The following is a 23,550-nucleotide window of genomic DNA, read 5'->3' on the forward strand; positions in this document are numbered from 1 at the left end:
TAGAATAAAATGTTGGCTTTAAACCACGTAGACCTTTTTTGAGGACCTTTGGGGACTATAAAAGGCATCAACCTTTTATAGTATATGCAGTTAATTTATTTGACTGTTATCAATCTGCCTTTGTGATGTCATTCCCTGGTGTTAAGCATAAAACAATATTGGTTCACACAACCTGTTGGTGGATATTCTCAGTTCTGCAAATAAACACCATAAACATATGGCATTACTGTGACACACTCTCCTCTGTGTGCAGATAGGTAAGAGAAAAAAGAAGCTTGTTTTTTCACATGGATCAGAGAGATTTAAACAGTGTGAAAATTTCAGCTGACTTATAGGTGAACCCACAGCCAGACTTTCTCACAGAATGCTGATTTGCAGTGTGATAGAGCTGTCTTTTCTCGGTATTGTTGTCAGTAAAAACATAATTTTAGCAGTTTTTCTAACACAGCAGATCATTACAGTTACATTCCTGGGGGACAAACTGGAATAAAAATAGCATGTTGTAGGTTATTCAATATATATTTTAAATTTAGGTTTTAAAAAGCTTTAAATAAAATACCTAGGTATTCAAAATTAATCTTCACCACTTTCAATAAAAAGTTGGTGTAAGCATTCGTGTCAGGTTTCTGCATTCAAAACTCTCTTGTTTAAACGTTGCTACGCAAGTTTTACGACCGTTTATACGACCGTTTTTACGACCGTTTTCAGGCTTTACGTACCAAACCCATGGCTATTGTATGCACATTGAAAGTTAAACCAGTTAAACTTTGATCATTCAGGGACTTGAATTTGTGGTTAGGACTTATTGATGGTTTCCTTTTAAATCATGAAATTGCCAACCATTTCAAAATTTATCATAAAGAAGAAATTAATAATTGTGGTTTTTGCCCAGCCGGAATTCTATGGAACTAAGTCTTTCATATATCGGAATAGAGCTGTGAAAGAAAAAGGCTGGAGAAAGATTTGTGAGATTTCCACCGCTTCAACATTTCACTCTAACCCTCTTCCAACTCTAGGTGGCAGACATGTGATAATTATTCAGTAGAAAAAGAAAAAAGAAGAGGCCCCTCCCTCCTTATCCAGTGTTCAAGAATGCACGTCACATGCCCGGTCTGAACATGGCATAACAGACAGCGATCTAATGAATGTTAGATGTAACTATAGACTCACATGTACCAAAAGAAAAATGGGGAATTCCAAGGAAACGTCTTCCTGAGTTTATTTTTACTAGATATGTTAGTATAAATGAAAAATAGTAATTTCCAGTGTAAGCTTGTCATCAGGTATACATTTTAAATGTGTGTGTCTGGTCTTGACTTTCTTGTAGGGACTGGTCACAAACACATACCACATTAACAGATATGCATGTAGCAATGTAAAGGAATTATTTGGTTTTAATTTACACTAGTTTCATAACAATAGAAAAGTTTAAGTATTCTAGAAAAAGAAACCTGTTTTTTGAATGAACTTCTCTCCTCATTGCCTGTAGTAACAACTGAGACTCCAGCCTGTGGGAGAGGTTGAGTTACTAGAATCATTAGATGTTTGTTGAGAAGAGGAAAAAGCAGAACATGCTTCTCACCAGTCTTTAAAACCTCCATTTAAAGGTTCAAGTTGTGTTTTGGGGAATATCAGAGGCAGTGGAAGAGCTTTCCTGGTCATTTCCACACACAAAAAAGAAAAAAAAAATATTTCAAATTTTTCAAAATGTTATGGTGAGAATAACTCATCTGTTGTTTAATTCTTTAATAACTGTCGTTGTGAAAGAATTCCAAATTTGTTAATAATTAATTCTTAATACATGTTAAAAAATGTGTGAATCAAATTTAAGACAGTGGGTACAGAGGGTGCATTTGATCTAATAAAAAAAATCAATACATGTTTTTCTGTAGGTTTCATCACAGGCTTTTAAAAACCTGTTAATTAAAAATTAATAATTTTCTGTCAACTCTTTGATATAGTGGGATCTACAGGGTTACTAATATACTGCCATTCTTATCTGTATTGCAAAGGAATCAAATAAACAAAGAAAAAAGTATTTTTGATCTTTCATTTTTCTACCTACGCAATGTGAAATCTAGGCCTATTTGAATGAACACATAACCCCTGGCAAAGGTAAAAGTTTTTTTGACCAATTAGGTAAAATTGAATAATTTCCCATGATACACCTGATTATTTCCCATGTCACAATAGTTTATTGTGGCACACTGGTTGAAAAACACTGGTCTAGATTATTTGGGGTACTAAATATAATTTTCATGAGTACCTGATTCCTGATCTGCAGAATAATCGGAAGTGGAGGTTGTGTTGCTTTAAACTACACATTAGTCACAACTAACCTGTATGTTGTGTTTGACAAATAAGTCACACAAAATAAAGACAGGGAAACTGAGTCACTTTCATTGTCAGTAAACATGACATCACTCCCGCTTTATGTTGATTTGTGAGGCCATCTTGGAAAATCTGAGTGGACCACGCCTGTTTACAGATATAACAGTGACTGGTTTGCAATAACATATATATGTTTGAGAGTTTGTAGAGGGTTTTATCACCCATGAACTTCTGTTTTTCAGACACGAGGGTTAATAAAACGTGTTTCTTTTCCAATCTAAGCCTAGAAATTTTAACTTGTTTTAAATTTCATATGAAATGTAGATAGATAGATAGATAGATAGATAGATAGATAGATAGATAGATAGATAGATAGATAGATAGATAGATAGATAGATAGATAGATAGATAGATAGATAGATAGATAGATAGATAGATAGATAGATAGATTTGAAGCTTTTAAACCAAATCCTCTTTAAATGGACTTATGAAGTGACTAAAAGAGGTAACTGTCATTGTCAAAGGTGAAATATTTCAAAACTCGTTTGTATATGTGGCATTTTCAGAGGTTTTCCGTTTCTGTTTTCTAAATGACCTCAAGTCAAGCTGCTTAACTGCCATGTATCAACACTTTGCAGATGACACAGATATTTATAGAACTGTCAGTGTTTCTATAGATGGCTGGCATTCTGTATGCATGAAACAATTTCTTTTTTGTTCCCTCTTTAATTATGAGAACAAATTAGACAGATTTTAAAGTCATCAATCAAATTAACAGATTCTAAAAATTCACCAACAATCGTTTTACTTGATACTCATATAGAGGTTATTCCATTATAAAATTTAATGAATAAACAAAAACAACATCCATCCATCCATCCATCCATCTTCCTCCACTTATCCGGGTCGCGGGGGCAGCTTCGCCCCAGCCACTTCCTCCAGCTCCTCTGGGGGAACCCCGAGGCGTTCCCAGGCCAGCCGAGAGACGTAGTCTCTCCAGCGTGTCCTGGGTCTTCCCCGGGGCCTCCGCCCAGTGGGACATGCCCGGAACACCTCTCCAGGGAGGCGTCCAGGAGGCATCCGGACTAGATGCCCGAGCCACCTCAACTGGCTCCTTTCGATGTGGAGGAGAAGCGGTTCTACTCCGAGCCCTCCGCGGGTGACCGAGCTTCTCACCCTATCTCTAAGGGAGCGCCCCGCCACCCTACGGAGGAAGCTCATTTCAGCCGCTTGTATTCGGGACCTTGTTCTTTCGGTCATGACCCATAGCTCATGACCATAGGTGAGTATTGGAACGAAGATCGACCGGTAAATTGAGAGCTTTGCTTTTCGGCTCAGCTCTCTCTTCACCACAACGGACCGATACAGCGACCGCATGACTACGGACGCCGCTCCGATCCGCCTGTCAATCTCACGCTCCGGTCTTCCCTCACTCGTGAACAAGACCCCCGGATAATTAAACTCCTCCACCTGGGGTAAGGATACTCCACCCACCGAGAGATGGCAAGCTACCTTTCTCCGGTCAAGAACCATGGCCTCGGATTTAGCGGTGCTGACCCTCATCCCAGCCGCTTCACACTCGGCCGCAAACCACCCCAATGCACGCTGGAGGTCCTGGCTCGATGAAGCCAACAGGACAACATCATCCGCAAAAAGCAGAGAGGAAATCCTGTGGTCTCCAAACCAGATCCCCTCTGGCCCCTGGCTGCGCCTAGAAATTCTGTCCATAAAAACTATGAACAGAACTGGTGATACAGGGCAGCCCTGCCAGAGTCCAACGTGGACCGGGAACAGGTCTGACTTACTGCCGGCCATGCGAACCAAGCTCCTACTCTGGTCATACAGAGACCGGACAGCCCTTAGTAAGGCTCCCCGGACCCCATACTCCCAGAGCACCCCCCACAGGATACCACGGGGGACGCGGTCGAACGCCTTCTCCAAATCCACAAAACACATATGGACTGGATGAGCGAACTCCCACAATCCCTCCAGCACCCCAGATAGGGTGTAGAGCTGGTCCACTGTTCCACGACCAGGACGGAAACCGCACTGTTGTTCCTGAATCCGAGGTTCGACTATCGGACGGACTCTCCTCTCCAGTACCCTGGCATAGACTTTCCCAGGGAGGCTGGGGAGTGTAATTCCCCAGTAGTTGGAACACACCCTCCGGTCCCCCTTCTTAAAGAGGGGAACCACCACCCTGTCTGCTAGTCCAGTGGTACAGTTCCCGACTGCCACGTGATGCTGCAGAGACGTGTCAGCCAAGACAGTCCCACAGCATCCAGAGACTTGAGGTACTCAGGGCGGACCTCATCCACTCCCGGGGCCCTGCCACCGAGGAGCTCGTTGACTACCTCGGTGACTTCAGCCCGGGTAATAGACTGGCCCACCCCAAAGTCCTAATTCTCTGCTTCTTCAAAAGAAGGTGTGTCAGTGGGATTGAGGAGATCCTCAAAGTATTCCTTCCACCGCCCGACAATGTCCCCAGTCGAGGTCAACAGCCCCCCTCCTGCACTTAAAACTGTGCCTATGGAGAACTGCTTTCCCCCCTGAGGCGCCGGACGGTTTGCCAGAATTTCTTCGAGGCCAACCGATAGTCCTTCTCCATCGCCTCTCCGAACTCCTCCCAGACCCGAGTTTTCGCCTCCGCAACGGTACGGGCCGCAGCTCGCTCAGACTGCCGATACCTGTCAGCTGCCTCTGGAGTCCCACAACCCAGCCATACCTGGTAGGACTCTTTGTTCAGCTTGACGGCATCCCTTACTTCTGGTGTCCACCACCGGGTTCGGGGGTTACTGCCCTGACAGGCACCAGAGACCTTGCGACCACTGCTCCGAGCAGCAGCAGAGACAATGGAAGTGGAAAACATGGTCCACTCGGACTCAATGTCCCCAACCTCCCTCCGTACCTGTTTGAAGTTCTCCCGGATGTGGGAGTTAAAGACTTCCCTAACGGAGGGCTCAGCCAGACGTTCCCGGCAGACCCTCACAGTACGTTTGGGTCTTCCTAGTCTTTCCGGCCTCCTTCCCCGCCAGCGAATCCAACTCACCACCAAGTAGTGATCTGTGGAGAGCTCCACCCCTCTCTTCACCCGAGTGTCCAAAAACAACAACGAAAACAAATACCTTGTTGAATTTTAATCAGAAATGAAAACAAAATTATGTTTTTGGCACTTTTTTTTCCCTATTGTATCTTTTTACACTGATTCATATTTTTTGACAACTGAATATTTAATTTTCCATGACAATGATGGTCCTTTATTTATCCATATTTTCAATTAGCCCCTGAGCTGCTATGCCCACAGACATCAGCTGACATTTTGACATTTAGCCTGTCGGCTTTCTCCAACAAATAAATAAATCTCTATAAATAAAAATTATAAACTGCAACTAGTAATACATGTCAAAGTCTTCACACCAAGGGCTAATATCAACATTTTACCCATTTCAAGTATGCAAGATTGAAAAGACTTTTGAACTTAACACATTCCGTGTCTAACTGTAAAGATTTACGCAGCTTTTTTTTCTACTTTTCTGGTCTTACTGTCAGAACTTTTAAACATATTTCTCTAACAAAAACTAATCTGGGAAAGATATTTGATAAGAAATGTGGATCTAAAGCCTGAGGTGACCTGCTTGGGCAACACTTCTCTTTTTGTCTCACACAGCTTACAGAAGTAAACATGTAAAACTGTGTTGTTTTATGGGTAGAGACACTTTTGTGACACTGCCAGCTCTCCTGGAGACCATCTTCATTTATTGCTACCATGACAGTTTTAAACAGCCAAACAAAAATAAATTACAGTGTTAGCAGCCCATTGTAGCTCTAACACAAGGGAGATGACATTAGTTTTCATGTACACTTGTAGCTAAGACATAAAATACTTTTATACATTTTTTTTCCAATAAACTTTATTTACATACCTATTTTAAATGATGGAAATCTGTTTTTAATGGAATGTACTGAAAATAAAATGAGAGAACAAAATGAGAAGAATACTATTGACATACTAATAATACTTGATTTAATATTCATTTTTTTGTAAATGACCAAGCTACCAGCAGGATGATTCATTATCAAAAATAAATGGACTCTGCGGTAACATCCGTCCAACGCAGTTCAGGCCTCTGTTGTTTCTTCATTACTGATAACAGACACCTTATCATAATAGATAATACTTAAATATATGAAAACAGATCAACAGACAAAAAACTAAAGTGCTAAATTGTCTGTAATTATTGAATTAAAACTAACATGATAATTTGACATCACTTCTTTAATAATTGCACAAGAAAAAAAATGTCATTGTGCAGAATATTTTCAAAGAAGGGAAAATAACTTACAAGTGGAAAATAAATCCTGTTGCGATTAAAAAAATAAAAAAAACTCTTCCTTTGTTGGTTTTGAATCCAGATAAATCCAAGAGTATGACCCAAATCAAAGGGATAACATTTTATTTCAGAGCCAGTGAATTGTCATCGCTAAATTACTGACCTTCAAAATGTTGGAAATGCCAACCTGAGTACAGGACTACGTGGAAAGATGATGATGAAGACGAAATGGAAAATGCAATAACTTCAGCCTCCTGGTTAGTCATCCAGCGAGACAAAAGAGGAGACTTCTGACACACAAAGCTGCAGCTTCGTGAAGGACAGCCATCCCGGTCAGCTGTGCAGGCGAGGACTCTTCATCGCTCTCTTTGTTGCAGTACTGACATTTGAAAAGAGCTTTTAAATGGGAATTTGTGCAGACTAGTGTTAAAAACACTAAATGACTCCAATGTACAGAGAATGAATAATATCACTTGTAACTGAAAAAGTGACGCATGAGCCTTGCTTTCTTTGCTCAAGGTTTGTAGTGAAAGATGACGCTTCATGTGGTACAAACAGGAGGTTATTCGATGCTTCACAGTACTTCATTTCAAATCTTTGATCATGGCATACAGAAAAGACCTTACTGCACCTCTGAGTAAAATATTTTGAAAAGTTTCCTTCAGTGGCTGTAATGCAGTCAGCGAGGAGGAGGAGGGAGAGAAGAAGACATGTGTGGGCAGTGATCTGGCAAGGTTGTGCGTGTGATTTTTATGTAACACTTGGTTATCTATTCAGTCTCACCAATGATCGCTGCTGGACCGCCTCCTCACCACTTTCCTGCACATCTCCCTCTGCAGATTGCAACGAGATGTAAATTGTGTCTCCGCTTGTCATACGATGTCTGCCACGCTCTTTTGTGGTGCAAACAATGAAGGTGGTAATGGGCGCCTTGTCTTTCAGCATTTGCAATATTGCTTTGAGCATCATGACAGACAAAGGGTCTGAGATCATTTGCAGCAGTGCTGCATGCATACAGCTTAAATGCATTGGTGCCATCTGCACTAAGACACCAAATGTAGGCTTTGAGAAACATGAAGTTATTATGATGAAATATCAGATGCAGTGTTTGAGCATTTTTGGTGTCTACTGAATGGTTCCACTTGAAGGATGCAGCCATAGACAAATATTAAAAAGACCAAGATACAGTATACTATGCAAAGAGATCAGATTGTTTTAAGTGCATCTGCATATTCCTTCATCATTCAAACATCTAAAAATGATTTAACATCTAAAAAGTCTTCTTTAGATTTGTTCTTTGAAAAAAAAAAAAAGAAAAAACTTCAGTCACCCTTAAACAACCACAAATATGATGATGGTAATATTTTATTTGAGACGTACTTTAAAAGCAAAAAGAACAAGATTTAATTAAAAAAATACAATAACTATTCAAAAATACTTTTTTTTTTCATTTGTATAAATTTTAAGACAATACAAACATGAGACAGTTGAAAAATATAGTAACGCAAAGATTGTAACTAGACATGTTATAGAGTACTCCCTCATTTATTGCTGGGGTTATGTTCTAAAAATATAGGTGAAATCTGCAAAGTAGGATTATAGATGTTTTAAGGCTTTACAATGCCTCATTACACACTTTAAAAACTTTTCTCATAAATACTTTTCTCTCTTTAAACTCTCGAAGATCAAACCTTCATGGAAAAATATGTCCAGTGTCATAGAATATAGGTATCTGTACAGGAGACATGCCACGAAGGAGATTGATTGTCAAGGTTTCGAGTCAATCAGGATGCAGAACACAGTGCACTATGTAACCCTGGTGCTATCATAGGCACTTTACCGTTGGGAGTTGGGTCATCTAGACCCACTAGACAGTGCTCTGAACCTTTTTTTTCAATGATTTGTGATCTTCACTGGTGTCCATGGATTACATGAAATATTTCCCCCTTTGTCATAGTAGGAATAACACATCAAAGTAAGGGTGGGGTCATCTAAAATAGCACAAGGGTTAAAAGGAAAAAGGATGCACAATTGCAAAGCACTAAAAAAACCTGCTGAAAGGTGAACCACAATATACTAAGGGAACAATATACAATGAGTCTATTACATGTAACAAATCAAACATCCTGTTTAAAGTCTGGCACAGCTAATTGATTAGATTTTAGTCTAACATAAAAACTGGCCATTTGCAAAAGTTTTTTATAAATGCCTTTTACAACATTTGAAGGGGAATTTAAACATGGATTTTGCCACCAATTCTAGCAGAACTCGTGATTTCTACAATTCATAGCTCCATCAGAACAACGTCATTGTGCCATCATCCCTGTATCTGAATGTTCATCCCTTCATGCCTGACTTTATTTCCAATTATATACAAACATTTCTTTCATTGATTTTTCCCTGCAAGATGATGCTAAATTTGTGGAGTCCTGGATTAAATGGTACATTTCCACTCAGCGTCATACAGCATGAAGGGTTAAGATGATTATTTTGAAATACTATTTTTAAAAGGTCTTTTTTTTCTCAATGGTCCACAGATTATTCAACAATGTCTTTGCCAAATTTAAGATCAGTTTTTGTGTTTTTTGCTCAGCAGTTTTTGTTCTTACCTGAACCAGTAATCAAGTTTTTTCTATCTTTCTTTGAAATCATGATTTCTTCAGTTCTTTTAATGATCTTCTGGATCAGGGGTGTCCAACTCCAGGCCAGTAGGGTCAGCATCCTGCTGGTTTTCCAGAAATCCTGCATTTTCTGCTGCTGATTACTTGGATCAGGTGTGTTTAGCCAATAAGGAGCTTCAATGGCAGAGAGTAATCACTCCCCTACTTCCTATCATCCATCTGTTTATACATGCTCCTGCTTAACAATACTGGTGCAACACAAATGGCGAGCAATGTTGGAGCTATCCAGCCATACAGTTTTGAGCCAGCTAGGATGAAGAAAACGAAGACGTACATGGATCAGAAATGTAATTTCAAGCCTAATCATTTAACGATTCTTCGATTACCAGTAAAATGCCACAAAAACACGATAGCCAATGTCATGGATAATCAGGGCTGATGGGGTTTATTTTTGGCAGATTTCATTTTTTGTTTTTATCCCAATAAATTTAGTTTAATAAATCCAAATATTGAATAAAGGACAATACTTGTTTTAACAACCTTTGTTCAAAAGTCCCAACATTTCTGTAACTATTGAACCATGTCATAACGTGTTGTATATTTAATTCATTAATAGGTATTTTACCTGTGTTTAAATAATTTCTGTCAGATCTCCTTCAGATTAATTACAAAATGTAATTAAAAAGATCTGATTCTACATCCTCAAAGTAGACCTTCTCCATCACCCCTGCCTCTCTTTCACTCCACTCCTCCACATTTCCATCCTCAAACACAGCATCACTGAGCACTGCTTCTCCACCCCACAGATGTGCTCAGGGTTGTCCTTGGAGATTTCCCTGCACAAACAAGGCTCTCTTCCCTCCATCTCTCTGATGACCCCCCCTTCTCTCAGCTTCCATCCATCTCCGCTGCACTCCCCCTCCCCCCCTCTGATTTCACACCAATGAGAGTGCCGCGTGTAGCTCCCACTCACTGGCATCAGAAACACGAGATATCTTCAGTCCTGAGCTGTACAATTTCATACAAATACACAGCATTGGCTAGACGGAGGCTGCGTCTGGCTTTAGCAAAACGCACTTTGGGGGATAGGCAGTGGTAATAGAGGAAGAGCAGAAAGAGTCCACCTCATCTCTCACACATCAGACTCAAGGTAAAAGATCCATATTCATTTACTGGATGACAGTGTTATGTAATTCTGTTGGACACTGAGCTCTTGTTTTGGTCTTTGCTGTAGCTAATGATTCTCAGGGCAGATGAGTGTTCTACAAAAACTGTTAGTGAACATTGTGATTACCGATAGAAGAAGGCAATAAATGAGTGCATGGTGCAGAAGTAGACTTCAATTCTTGTTCTGCTTAATGTCGGTTTACACCGCATGGCCACGATTCTGCCAAAGTGATTGTTTTCATCCACGCACGCTTGCAGTTCCATTTCCTGGGAGCACTATTGAATATCAGCTCCCAACCAGCCACCTACCCTCCCCTAAAACCGTTGCTCTGAAGGCTTTTCTGTCCAGTAAATGTCACTCACTGTAGAGCCATCAAATATGGAGGGGGAGGCTCTAAAGCACACACAAGAACCACCTGCTTTGGAGATGTTCCTCTGTTTCCTTCCCTTTCCTTTCTTTTCTTTTCTCACCTGTTCACACCTTTAACTTACCATGAAAGGTTTGTCCCCCCCTTTTTTTCATTTAAGCACTGAAAGGGCATAACCACATGTACTCTTTGCTTACTGATCTATTACTATAAACAATGTCACAAGATTACAGGAAAAAACTGCTTTATTGCACAGAAAATTTTTATTAAGAAGCATCACAATAATAAACTTTTTTTGTTGTTTAACAAACTTTTACCGAACCTTTGCACAACTTTGTTGGTGTAATTTCTTTCTTTTAAGCCGGAGGAGGTGTGTTAAGTAATTCAACATTTTTGTTTTTTGCAATCAGAAGCAAGCACTGATGGCACAGATAAAATGCTCCTTTAGCTGAGGGACCTCAAGTTTTACTGCAATTTATGGCAAAACAATATCCACCTGGATGTCAATTACCACTCTACTCTCAGTCTATGTTGTCTTCTTGTTAGCAGTTAGTGTCCTATGTGCGTCCTGTGCAATGCAATGCAATGAGATTGTGGTCTTAGATTCATAGATGTGTATTAACCTTTCGTCCTTACAACCTAACTGGCTTCAGATTATTTTTGAAAACTGCAATTTAAATAATAATAAAAGAAATCCATAAGGATGGACAAAGTAAAATTGCCCCAACCTCCTTGCAGTTACTTAGTGAACTGTGCTCAACTTGACGGTTCTTTTATTGTGAAACATAAAAGTCTGGAAAGCGCAAGGTCTTACAACCAAAACAAATTAACCCTTTAAAACCCTGCATTTTTGGCAGGAAAGGTTTTGCTAATACTCTAAACTTTATGGTGAAAATAACTTGTGTATTTTTTTTTTTTAAATGACCTCTTGCTGTTGGAAAATTCGTTGATAATTAATTCTTTATAATACAGTTCCACCATTTTAAAAATGTATGGATCAAATTTGAGACAGTTAGAACCCTTCCTTTCCTAAACACTTACTAAAATTATCTAATGGATAAAATACTATCTATATCTCATGAAAAAATAGAGATTTTTTTATTTTGTTAATTTCATCAAAGAGTTTAGAAAACATCTTAATTTTAAAAAATCAGTCAATTCTTTTATATAGTGAACTTTATATTGTTAAAAAAAAGTTCTCCCTAATTTTGCTCAAATAAGAGCTCTAACAAAACATTAGGTAATGCATCTTAAATAGGAAATAGACCAATTAAAACCAAAAAATTAAAAATCATTTTGAGCAGGGTCACTTTTGAGCAAAGCCGTAGACCATTTGTCAAATTAACATGTAGATACATCTAAAAAGTAAAACAAAAACAAAAAAAAATATTTTCTTAGTCATTCACACCTCACCACCATCATACAACTCTCATTCATGTCCTCAACACAACTCCAGCGTTTTTCTCTTTCACTCTAGAGTTCCTTAGTTAGATCTACAGCTCATGCTAGATGGCTTGTACTGAATTAGCGTTTTTTACCACCTTTGTAGAAATCCCAAGCGCTTTACAATCACAGTCCCATTCCCACATTCATACACTGATGGCGGCTCCCCTGCCAAACACAGGTACCAACCAATAACAACCAGGAGCATTGTGGGGTTTAGTGTCTTTGCCAAGGACACTTTGGTCGGAACCGGACCTAAAATCTTCAAATCAAAAGTCGAACACTCTACCCTTTGCACCACGGCCCCACTAAATTTACAAAAACACAATTTAGCTCTTTCTGAGTAGTGCATTTATCCAGAAGTATCTTCAAAGTAAATATTTGATCTGTTGTTCTTTCTCTTGGCGTATAACCATACTGTTGTTCACAAATGTCCACTTCTGACTTCAGTATAGTCTCCCATCTCTTTTCCAAAGCATCATTGTGTGACCAATTAGCTCTTTTCCTCTCCACATCTCCCTTTTTCTTAGAAATACGTACATTTGAGTAGACCTCCCAGTTCCTCAAGCATCCTCTCACTCTGCAAGATCTTTTTAAACAGCCACCTCCAGTATATCCTTTGATATAAAGACCAACTGCCTTTCCACTCTCCATCAGCTTTTTAAAATGCATATATTTTTTTTGAACTGATACAACAAAAATATGCATTAGTTCAATAAAGTTCGTAGTATCTGTATTTTTAAAAGTTAAGAGTAAAACCAAAAATATACATCATAAACAGTGGTAAAAGAATAAATGACACAATGCAAAATTAAAAAAACGGTCTTTAGATGAAGATTATCAATTAGGTCTAAACCTAAATTTTTACAAACAGCATTGTTACAGAATTAAAAGAAATAAGCGTATTCGCAAAAAAAAAAAAGCAAAAAAAAACCAAACATTTCTAATAAGGAAGAAAATAAGAAAGTAAGCAAGCATATATTTAAGTAAGTAAATAAATATTAATGATCATCAATGTCTTCCCCACTTCATCCTTACTGATTTTGGCTACTTGTTGCTGAATTTATCAGGCCTTCAATAGTCTGCTTCCATCTTTCCCTCACATCTGTTGATCCTTTCACCACAGAGTCTTTGTATTAAAGACCTTATCAAAGGAAAATGGTGTTTTTAACATCTTCTTATGACATTAATCTCATGATGGAAATATTTAAAGAAAACTAAGCTTAAAATAAAATTTCTTAGTATTTCTTTATTCCAATCGTTGTGAATCAGGACCACATACAAAAATGTACCAGTAAAAAGCTTTTATCAGTGACATAGAACCTACAATTGGTAAGCCACAAGCTCCCTGATCCGTTCTATTCTAATGCATGCACTTGTAGATAAATACATCCATGTACGTCTTTGTCTTCCTTGTCTGAGCTGGCATCTGGCTCAAAACTGTATGGCTGGATAGCTCTGATATTGCTCGCCATTTTCGTTGCATCGCTTGGGGTTGTGAGGGGCTGTAAGCGAGGAGAGCATGTGAACGTATGAATGACAGGACATGGGGCGGCCTTGCTCTGTGCCAATGGTCCCGCCAAAAACTCAGTGGCAGATTTCTTAAAAAACTACTGCTACTCTGCAGAATCTATGTAACAGCATAATTATAATTTAAAAAAAAAAACAATGGGAACGCTTTAAAACAGATCAAAAGATGATTGGAGTGGAATATTAAATGTTTGTGTGACAGTCCAATCTCGTACAAATGTCACTTTTAGAACTAACTGACAAAAAAGTATCTTTTTACAAATGTATCTATGTATTTTTTCTTTACAATACTTGCATCTATGATGTTTGTTCACATATTCATTTTGGAAAGCCCAATGAGAATATGGTGATGGATAATTTGTAATGCATAAATGACTAGGGCAGTTCAAATTGTGTGTAGAATCAATGTTGCATTTTCTTTCTTTCTGTACATTCTTTGATAGTACTTAAAATAATAAATAGTTTTACAACATCTATTGAGCTTGCTTTAACTTTGTAAAAAACTTAGTCCAACATTTTTGGGAGATGACTTGGATGCATCTAATTCCAGATATTTATGTAAGACACAACCCATCAAATTATTTTTAGTGACCCAAAATTCTCGTCCTACTTAGTTTTACATTTTCATTAGACAAAAACAATGCCCTGATCTGTTTGGATGGTTATTATGTGAATATATTTAGTGCAAATGTGCATTTAATATGCATTATGTTTATTTTTAGTAGAGTTTAATCCACAAGGGTTCTTGTTAATCTCATTAATTGCATCTCATCGTACTATCCAGTGAAGTGTTAAAAAAATAAATAAAAAAATTGGGCAGCACTAAATTTTCCTAGCAATTTATTTGCTAATGTATCCCCGTTGCATAATAATATCAAAGTGATTGTTCACCTAGTTTTCTGTCATGCAAAAGCATCGGTGCAATTTTTTAATAAGCACTCCTTGCGAGGACAACCTTCTATCGACAGATCGCGCCAACAGTTTGAGTAAATTTTGTCAAATTCATTGTTTTTAGTTGTGCTTCCATTAGGTGGTAAAATCTCCTCGTGGATTGCTCTACTCGCTCAGCTCTACATAAGGTCAGTATGTGCTTGTTATATTCTGATGACAACACGGTTAATCCCACTGCTCAGAAATGCTTTTAGTGGAGACAACCCTCAGAGTGAAGCCAATTTCAGGGCATCAAAATAAATCCCTGGAACCAACTCAACACATAAAAAGGCTCAAGGCAGGATTAGAACTCAGTTTGTGGCACAAAATAGGTAAAGCAACAAATAACATGGTCTGGCCACAGTCCCAGTTTATCAACAACAAAAAAAGGAACTACTTCACGAGAAGTTGTCTTTATATTTATCAATTCATCAGAAATTCTCAGAAATGACTGTCTCTAGGGTTTCCAGTCTGTACCTTTAATTTTGGCTACTTTCCCTGAAGAGAGATCCCAACCTATAACATAAAATAAATTACCTTAATCCTCTTGATGACATGCAAATCCATATAACCTTTACATTTGGCCATACAAACTGGCAGTAAAGGTTAAAAGCTAGTAAAAGCATAGCCACTGGGGACATTATTGTCTATATGCCGGCAGACTAAAAATATCCCCTCCTCCATCAGACTTCCTGTGGAGGGAAGAAGGAGGGATGTAATAGGATGAACTGAAACTGTACTTTAATTTTAACACAGGTAAATAACTTCAAACAAAAACGGATGGATATTTTTAATATTTGTGTTGTATTTGTTTATTTTTTAAAGCATTTTGAATTATATTATTAATTAAGCCACAATGGGGCCCAAGCCAGGGTCTCATTGTGCCGGTCCCAAGCCCCAAATACAGAGGGTTGGGTCAGGAAGGGCATCTGACGTAAAATCTTTGTGATAAAGATGCAAACCTATGATAGATAGAGGAAGCTTATTGGCTGTGGCGACCCACAAAGTGAAAAGCCAAAAGGAAAAGGAGATTTTGAATTATTTTATTGCAGTAATGGTTTAATAGAGTGATGACACACTTTTTGACTACTTTCTTTTAAGATTAAACTTTTTTATATCATTATTATTAATTTATCAGTAAAAAAAAATAGAAAACTCGTGGTGGATTGGAGCCGAACAGAGTAAGGAGTGTGTTGGGTAAAGCACACCATTGTATTAAAAAACGTAATTGTTTTGCTCCCAGAAATCTGCTGCACAGCTAAGACTGAAAACATTCTGGCTCTGTTATTTTCAGAGCCTAACATTATCTTAATGGGAGCTCGAGGTTGTCTTCACAAAAGCCTCTTCTGTCTGGTTATATCACATCATGTTTTCATTTGGCCCACAGTAAATGACAGGATCTAATGTCATTATAGGGAAAATGTCCTCCAATGGCTAATGCAAGTCACTGGTTCCATCATGCTGAGCATGCATGTGTTGTCGATAGATAAATGCAGCCATCATCATATCTATCTGTTGGACAATATACTGTAATTTAAAGTATTTGTCATCTATTTTAACTTTACTAACAAAGACAACCAGATGAAATACAAGAATGGTTCGAAAGGATGATCTCATTCAGAAGAAGCTGTTCAAAACTGGGAACACAGACTTCGGGTTTATCTCAATTCCCTTCTTGGCCCTACTTTTTAAAGGATTGGCTGGTCACTCTCCTTCCTTCTTTTTACATTCCATCAACCATTTTAGAAGAACATAAATAATCACTCTCCATCTCTCCATCCCTCTCTCTTCTTCCCTCTTTTCCTTTTCCGTCCGGTCCAACACTAAAGATTTTCAAATATGATTAAAATGAATGAAGTTCGGCCTCGATAACAAAAGGGGTTTATTCAGACATACCTCTGGTTTGTCAGAAGATTCATAACCCCTGTTGTTAAAATAAAATATGTCCAACACAAGACTCATACCTCTGCATAGAAAAAGTGCAAAGATAACATAAACACAGATAAAACTTAAAATTATCCTTAAAATGTTGAGTAGAGGCCTTTCTGTTTAGACTTTAACATACAAATATGTCAGACTGACATGGAAAACATCATAACAGGTGATGTTAGGGGATTTAACAATTTTTTATGAATACTTTTATTAAAATAAAATATGTAATCTATTCACTAAAACAAGTAAAACAATATTTAATGACTATTAAGACTTCTGTACTATCATGTTTTAAAGGCGTTTTTAGGCCTCTACTTCGGAAAAACTTCAACTTATCATATATATCTTTTGTTCTAAGGAAGTTTGAATTTGTTTTTGTTTGTTTTTTTGCATTCTGCTGATTTGCTGACCCAGGTGTCTCCCTATTCGGATTGACTGACCACACCCTTCCAGATAATCAGCAGCAAGAAGTGCAGGAAGAGATGGCAGGGTGGTAGATCTTGAGGATCAGGATTGGGTAGCGCTGTCTTAATGGGAGCACAGGTGTGCCTTGCAGTTCCATACATCCATATACGTGTTAAGCGTTCATTACAACCTGTGGTTTGTAGCATGCCCGTAGAAAAATGTGTACGAACTTAGTCACCGTTTGGGATTACCCACTTATGGGCCACCTGCATGCAGGTTTGTCCATTTTTTTGCCCAGAGACAGCCCATACCCATCCACCCTTAAGGGCAGTTGTGACTTAAACTTGGCACGCTCATTCCAAAATGTTTGTCTTGGTTGTCCCTAGTACATATTCCTAAAGGTTTCACATCAATCCAGTAGTTGAGTTTTGGTGTTCATTTTGGTCAGTAGTCTCTTTCTCACTGACATTTGCCATTTTCTTTCAAATGCAAACGTTTTCCCTTTTGGATTTGGGGGAAACTAAACCGTTTTTTCCCCCCAGTAATCGCAAACAATGAAATGTTTTCAAAGGATTTTAGACAGAAAAGCTTTTTTCGTCCACTCTCCATCGAGTATCACAGCGCTGTGCATAAAACATCTTCACTTTCTGAAATGTCCTTGTGCCATCAGGGAATACATGAACTGCTGGGAGGTCTGAGAGGCTTTTAGCAAAAACCATCTGCTTTAATATTGACGGAACATTTTATTATACATAAAGGAGATAAGCAATCCAGTTAGGCTGGATCCCAAAAGACTCAATCCCTAGAAAGGACCTTGTGATATAGTCCACATCTGAAACAAAAGGGAAAACATTTCGTTTTAGAAGGAAGAAAAAATGTGAACTATTTTGAAACATAAAAGAGCAATGGATTGTTACATTTTTTTGAGAAATTATTCTAAAGGGCAGATTGAAGGGAATTCAGATCAAACACCAAAAATGTATGTTTGATGGGATTCCACATCTTTTTTTTCATCTGTCACAAAGTCATACAGTGAAGACAAGAAAGTAAAATTTATTGTACCACTGTAGCTGTAGATGTGAGAGCGTCTGACATTAATTGAAGATGAATAGGATTAACCTCATACCACTTTGCCCTCTTATTCACAGACTGAGAAGATGACCAAGAGATGTATAACAAAATCCATGAATATTGACAGTTGTAAAATTCCTTTTTTTTCCCACCTTAAACCAAATGGATCAAATTGGTACCTAAAATACAAAAAGCTACTAAAACGTAAAACTACGAGAAAAAAAAAAAATTAAAGGAAGTTTCCGTACACACTGGGCATTAAATGGGGGTTCGAGAATGCTCTAAATTTGAGTTTTTATCATGCGGTTTTCACACAGGACCCTCGGTACCTGATACTAGCACATGTTTTGTACGCAGAGCACAAAAATCTACTAAAAAAATGTTTATAGCTACGCATGAATACAATTTTTGACTGTAAATGGTAAATGGCGTATACTTATATAGCGCCTTTCTTCCTACAAGGACAAAGCGCTTTACAGTCACGACCCATTCACCCAGTCACACACACATTCACTCACACATTCAGACACTGGTGGCGGCTCCGCTGCCAAACACAGGCGCCCGCCTACCACCAGAGGCAAGGTGGGGTTCAGTGTCTTGCCCAAGGACACTTCGACTCATGGACGTGCAAGACGGGAATCGAACATGCCCTACCGCTTCACCACGGCCGACTGTGTGAGCTCGAAATGCACATAAACCCGCATTTACATAGGCTTTTCATTGGAAGTGGTTGCTGGAACGCGTGTTTTGGAACCAAGTTTAAACTTGTAAAGATGCTATTCTAAAATGTCAAATAGTTGAAATAAAAGACATTTGCTTTCCTACATTCTTTTAAATGTTTCTAAGGAATTTAAAAAAATCATACTGATTTCTATGGTGCTCTAAAGCCTTTTTTTTTCGGAAAGGGTTTGCTAGCTTGACCCCTTTCATTCAAGAGAACTGGGACTACCCTATCCCCATGTAGGCGGGAAAGCCAAGGGCTGGAACTGGGATTCACGCTTGATCTAAAGTGCACTTAATTGGACAGTAGTGCTTATGTAACTCGTAAAAAAATAATCTTGTGGAATTTACAAATTATTTAAGAAATAGAACAAGATAAAAGTTTTCTTCTATGTTGTACATTGTGTGTCATGCTGCCTTCAGGTTTCCTTAAAAGTCCATAGAACACAACCTTAGTATAAACATTTAGGAAAAGGTCGACAAATATAGAATATGCTTGAACCCTTCGAATGACTTGAGTAAAATCTGCCTTAAAGGCCATTTTGCTGACAGTAGATAAATAAAAACTTTCAAACAAATGTCTTTATCACTTTGAATGAAGAAAATAGCACATGAATATTATCCTTTGGGAAATGTGTTCCTAGTCTGAAAAGAGAAAAAAAGTCATACTAATGCTGAATCTAATGCAATGGCAGATAAAGCGCTGTTCTATTATAAAGCCTGTCCATTTATATTTGTGTGGAGATTAACTGATAAAGCGATGGGGTTTGAAAACTGTGGATTATGGGGCCACACATTAAATAGAGGAGGGCTTGGACAGGCAGTGACATTGTTCTGAAAACTCTTGGTCTTCTGAGGGAAATGTTGATGAAAATGGGCTCTGGGTGATTTGTGCTGGAAAGTCCCCGGGTGATTCTATCCCAGTCTGTCTCCTAAAGTGAACAGTGAGCTCAGGTGTCCTCAGAGCGAGTGTCAGGGGACTCAGAAAAGCTGCAGTTATAGAACAGGATTTGCAAACTATTGTGTTTTTAATCTCTGAATAGTTTTTTCTATTTTTTATTTTTGATATGTGTTTTTAAAAGCACAAATGTTAATAATAGAAAAAACTTTTTTTTTTATCACAATTATTGAATTTAAACATAGATTTATAATAGTTGCCTTATTTTCATCAAACCTTTCCCATTGTTTTCTTTTAGACAGGGAGCACAGATGGGCAGTTCTTCATGCCACATCAGCGGCTCCCAGCAATGTCAAACAGCTTCCAATGGAACTGTTACTCACAGCTCAGGCTAAATTTAGAACCGCCGTTATTATTTCATCATATTTTTCTTTCCTCAATGTGTTTCAGTGCCGGGAGCCTTTTCCTGAGCTGCCCTTGACACAACAGAATTCCGTTTACTGTAAACAGCAACAACCAATGACTAAGGCTCTGTTGCACCAGCAAAATACACAGGAAAATAAACAAACCTAAAAAATAGTCCTTATACATGTCTTTTTATAATAGTGATGTTTTGAAGTTTTGCAGCAACTTCTCCGTTTTTTACAAAAGAGAGACAATGCTACATTTGTTCAACAATAGTTTAAACAAGTAGCTACATAGATGCTGAAAGAAGTAGAAAATAGTTGTTTAAATTATTATTCATTTTGTTATATTTGAAGGGGGGATCCTCTCCCAAGACAGACAGGCGATGTACCAGAACTCTTAGAGAAGAATTAGGTTATCTAACTCTACAACTACATGTTTAAATAGTCCAGCAGATGGGCTTCATCCAGATGGAGTTGGGGGACGTCTCCATGTCTGAATTTATGACATCAATATGAGACTTTCCCAGAACGGTGAGTTTCACTCATGCAGCGAGAGCTTCTGCAGTGTTTCCGTCTCTCTATGCCAGTGTTTTTCAACCAGTGTGCCGCAGCACACTAGTGTGCCGTGAGAAATTACCCTCATTAACTGATCTAAAAACATTTCCCATCTCCAGGATATCAGCTCTTTGTTCATCCAAACAGTCCCTGATAAAACACTGAGTAGTTAAGAATATGAAAGATCATGAAAATACTTTTTTCTTTGTGTTTATTTGATTAAATTAAAGACATTTTGACAAGAATGACGGTACCGCGATTTAGCCGTAGCGTCGGCTGTTTTCAGAAAAGTCCCGCCCCTTTAACTGTCTCCACCAATCATTCTTGGAGGCTTAATCATACGTCATCAGTCTGACCAATCAGAAGTGGTTAAAGTCTTCACTTCCTTGTTCCGATTCTGCTCATAAAGTCGCTCAGTTCTAACAAAAATAAATAAAGATTGTCTTTAGCTTTGTTGCTGTCCATGGGATCCGGTATCAGACCTTGGAACATGTAATAAAAACAATGAAGCTCAGAGAAGCGAGTCTGTTTGCGTTCGACGGCTGTTTGCACTACATCTCCCATGATGTATTGGGTTAAAGTGACAACGTCTAAGCGCACAATGATTCTTTTTTGTTAAACGTCTTGAAACCACAACGAACACGCATATAACAGTTTTTGAATCTTCTAACTTAACTTTTTATTACATCTTTTAGGAAATACAGCTGCAGCTTCCAGCTTTTTCTGCCACAATTATCACAATAATGCACGTGAGATTGCGAAGGGGCTGTAGATCAATACAGACTATGATTTTTTCCTTTTTTATTTTTAATATTTTTGGATGCTGGTATGCCGCGGGATTTTTGTCAAGGTTAAAGTGTGCCGTGGCTCAAAAAAGGTTGAAAAACACTGCTCTATGCAGACTAGCTGTCCTGCATTAGTCTGAGAGGGGGAAAATAAAAATAAGAAAAAAATTAGAGAATCTTGTTACTATTGCCTCCTTCAAATAAGAACAACATTATAAAGTTCAGGGAGCCCTAGATTGTCCGAGCAGCCGCGGCCTACCCAGGCCGCAACTGCTCTCCTGTCATCCGCACGCCGTCCTCCTGGGGGCCCGGCATAGCGGGCGCGATTGCTCCAGCCCCATGGGTCATGTGACAGACAGCCAACCTGTCCAGGGGTGTACCCCACATTTGCCCCACAGCAAGTCCAGTTCTAATAAACAGTCAATGATCTTTCTTCACTCTGACAACCATGATAACAATATTAATCAGGTATTACACAAGTGTGTGCAGCATTCTTGTTTTACTGACTAAGCATGCTGAGATCAGGGGATGAGATCAGGCGGTCAGTGGAACAAAGTCATGCGATTTTCCATCTGTCAAGCATCTCAGATGGTCCAATGTACACGGCGAAGCTTCCGCCGTCCGAGCAGAGTATAGACACATAGAAGACGCACACATGTCCAGGACCACAGATGTCCTCCCATGACTAAGGGCCAAATCTGACAAGCTGGCACCAGACAGGAAGCAGACAAAAACTTCCTTCCCAAAGCTGAGCAATAACTCTCAGTCTAACCTTTAAGGCTCTTTTAGCCTGGGTTCTTGTTGGGATCCGGGTTCTTTTCCTCTCCACTTCTGCAGGAGCTGGGTGGAGAGTTTGATTTCCTGGTCTGCCTCCCTACCAGGCCAGCCCCTTCTCTTGATAAGACCTTTCGTCATAATTTACTATTTAAACATTTGACTGCCTTTCATCTGCTACTTTGATCCACCAGACCAGTTCTTGCAACAATTCTTTACATTTGGAAAATGCATTCTCTGACGTTTCTAAATATTCTGGCATCAACAACATACTTTTGTTGAAATAAGGCAGTTATTGAGTTACATTGAAAATACCTTTTAAGGTTACTAACAAAACACTTAAGGGGTTATTTGGAGACTACACCTGATTATTTACTATTTGATTTCAGATTGTCAAAGAGGAACAAAAATCTTACAAAAATGTGGAATGTGCTAGCACTCCTAGCACTATCTTCTTGATACATGAAGAAATCCAAATGATGCTCCCTTGTTCATGCGAGTTATGTTCTAAAAATAAACAAAAAATAGATGAAATATGTAAATAGGATTACAGATGTTTTATGGCTGTGAAACTCCTTACTATATACTTTATACACTTTTCTCTGACAAACGCAAACATTTTCCCGCTCTTCTATCTTTTTCAAACTCTCAGAAAAATATGTTTAGTATTATTGAAATGAAAACAAAGATCTGTTTATGTAGAAATAGCCATCTGAACAAATTCTGTACATGAGACATAGCATGGAGGAGATTCATTGACCAGCTCAACAGCCAATCAGGATGCAAAACACATGCTTTTTAAAAGAAAAAAGAAGAAAAAGAAAAATTGCTCTAAATATCCTTAGATTTATAGAAAACTGGACGGGCAATCACAGACACCACCCATTGGTTCCTGCATAGCAGAAATGAAGCCTCTAGTGGGGTAGGCATGTCGAATGGAGTTTACTCTGCAAAACTGTAAAAAAAAAAAAAAAAAATAGAAATTTGGGCAGGACAGACTAAAATTTGAGGCTCCATAGGGTTCTTAATGCATACACCCATATGCCAAATAAAATTTTGAAGAGAAATAAACAAGACTGTACCAGCTTTGGGATGTAAAATTGGACTTCTTAACATCTGGATAATTGGGAAACTGCTCCTTTTTGCAACCAGCCTCTAGTGGTTTTTGGCAGAATTACAGGGTTCTGTACAGGGTTCTGTACTTAACAAAAGTGGGGGCTCAGTGATGTCACATAATTTAAGTGGCCGCCTCTAAGAGAGGCAGATGAAGGGTGGAGGAATG

The 23,550-nt window shown here is 38.6% G+C and overlaps 1 protein-coding gene across 3 annotated transcripts in view; it reads left to right on the forward strand.

Annotated features, from left to right (window-relative positions):
* Window positions 1-10,204: 10,204 nt before the first annotated feature.
* Window positions 10,205-23,550, forward strand: part of rgs8 (regulator of G protein signaling 8) — a 31,385-nt gene continuing 18,039 nt past the window's right edge. The window contains exons 1-2 of one of the 3 annotated variants that reach the window (XM_020702538.3): window positions 10,229-10,433; window positions 14,822-14,870. The gene's annotated coding sequence lies outside the window, so the exon portion shown is untranslated. Of the gene's footprint in view, window positions 10,434-14,821; window positions 14,871-23,550 lie in introns of all 3 variants that reach the window. The other 2 variants (XM_004068106.4, XM_078946129.1) reach the window with 2 other exon arrangements.

This window comes from Oryzias latipes, chromosome 4 (genome assembly GCF_053564925.1).
Source record: "Oryzias latipes strain Hd-rR chromosome 4, Olatipes_Hd-rR_3.1".
In the NCBI taxonomy this organism is placed as follows: Eukaryota; Metazoa; Chordata; class Actinopteri; order Beloniformes; family Adrianichthyidae; genus Oryzias; species Oryzias latipes.